Source organism: Gavialis gangeticus, unplaced genomic scaffold (assembly GCF_001723915.1).
Source record: "Gavialis gangeticus isolate Ggan-Ray unplaced genomic scaffold, GavGan_comp1, whole genome shotgun sequence".
NCBI classification, from domain to species: domain Eukaryota; kingdom Metazoa; phylum Chordata; order Crocodylia; family Gavialidae; genus Gavialis; species Gavialis gangeticus.
Window position 1 is genome coordinate 45,615,427 of NW_017728997.1, and position 1,950 is coordinate 45,617,376.

Below are 1,950 nucleotides of genomic sequence, written 5' to 3' on the forward strand. Positions count from 1 at the left end.
GGGCAGCACCCAGTTCCTGTCGGAGCTCTGACCTCGCCGTGCTGCCGAGCGGGGCCTCCAGAGCGAGAGGGAGGCGCTGCAAAGGCTGGTCCCTTGGAGCTGCCCCCTCGTTCCCTCTTTTTCCTTGCATGCCTCTGGTGTCCCTCGGAGGCAGCTGCCAGCACAGGGAGATCTGCTTCCCCGGCTTTGGAGCCCGTGCAGCGAGGTGGGACTGGTCCACGGTGCACTTTGAGGTACAGGTGATTGCACCCTAGCAGGGGGCGATGCTGGTCTGTGAGAGACGAAAGTGGGTGGATGGCCTCAGCCAGCCCCTGCGGTTGTGCTCGGGGAGAGGGGTGGGAAGGGGGATCAGACTGGGGGAAGGAGAGCTGGCTCCCAGGGGCGCTCCCAGCACCCCCAGCTGAGGTTTGGGTTTGTGCTACCCCTGACTTGGGCCCCAGCTCAGGGTGGAGAGTGGGTGTGGATGATGAGCACAAAGGCTGGTGCTGCCTGGGGCAGGGGCTTGGACTAGACCTCCCGAGGGCCCTGCCAGCCTGTTTCCCTGTGTTTCTAAGCCCAGAGCAGTATTCAAGTGCTGGTGAAAAATACTAAATGGGAGCCCTGGAGACTTCAACTCTCTGTTCGCTGCTACCAGCCCCTCAGGTAACCTCATGACAAGATCTGCCTACGGTCCAGGCACTGCTTTGCACTCAGAAACTGGGCCTGGGTCAAAGAGAAATGGCTGCTTCTGGCCCACCAAAGCCTTGACCTCTCTGCAGATGGGGTCAGCAAGGAGTGGGGCAATTAATCCTAAGGGCAGGGATGGCTGTCATGACAGTCTCCTCCCCACATGACTCCCCTGCACAAGGGCCTCCCAACTCTCATGGGATGGGAACTGTAATTGTTGCTGTCTTGGGTCTGGACGTTCCAACCAGCAATTCAGAAGCAAAAGGCTCCCCTTTCATTCCCCTTGACTACCACTGGCAAAAGCCGTTTGCCAGCACAGGGAACTGGTGGGCTGCAGAACCTCCACCCCATAGGCAACTGGTAGGGAGTGCATGTGCTGCGACCAGTGCACCCCCCCCGGTGGCTGACACCAATGCTGTCAGTAGGGTTAGTGCCTCTCCCCCCACAGGGCTGCTACTGTCAGTGGCTTCTGCGGGTGCCCCCCCAGATTCAGGAGGCACCAGTCACTCATGCTCCACCCTGAGTGCAGTGGAGACCTTCTGAGCTTCTGCTTTCCAGCTGGGATGGTCATAGAAATAGCCCTGTAGCTCATGATCCTCAGAGTTCCTCCCCATCCTTCTTTGGCTGGGAGATCTCTTTTTCCTGTCAGCTCTCAGACAATTCACAACTGCCTTGATGCAGCAAGGAGGGAAAGTGTCAGGAGCTTTGGGCTGAGGTCAAGATTAGATCCTGCTTTTGTTGTGCAAGACAGTTATTTGTTCAGCCTGTGTGAAGTCCAGCTACAGGGCTGGAGCTAGTCAAGTGAGAAGTTTACAGCAGGCCTGCACTGTTTGAGCCCTTTCCAATGGGAGCCTGATTAGAGAACACTTACAGAAGCAGTCACAAATATTATCTTCTACAGCAAAAGTCACCTTACAGCTAACTCTGTTTGGTTGCAGAGCAAAAAAACTCAGAGGGGGAAGAACAGGAAAGGCATACATTAGCACTGGAGTCAGGAGGAAAAGCACAGGGTTTCAGGACTGTTTACTGCACAAAGATTGTTAAGTCATGAAATAGGATTAAGGACTGTTGTTAAACAATTGATACAACTCATTTGGTGAATGACAGAAAGACTTTATTTACTATAAGTATTCGTTGGTAAATGAGCCCAAAGCAAAGCAAAGCCCAGTATTTTTAGCTGTAAAAGTGATAGTATCTCACCAATTACAGGCAAAAGAGGTGATTGATTTTGTCACCTTCTCTAAGGTATGATTACCTTTAATTCTCATTCTTGTTAGCTGCTTC

General features: G+C 53.4%; 1 protein-coding gene across 1 annotated transcript in view; it reads left to right on the forward strand.

Moving 5' to 3' along the window:
- The first annotated feature begins 6 nt into the window (after window positions 1–6).
- The window catches only part of MON1A (MON1 homolog A, secretory trafficking associated), a 36,709-nt gene continuing 34,765 nt past the window's right edge, over window positions 7–1,950 (forward strand). Inside the window, exon 1 of the mRNA XM_019505134.1 lies at window positions 7–84. The gene's annotated coding sequence lies outside the window, so the exon portion shown is untranslated. The remainder of the gene's footprint in view (window positions 85–1,950) is intronic.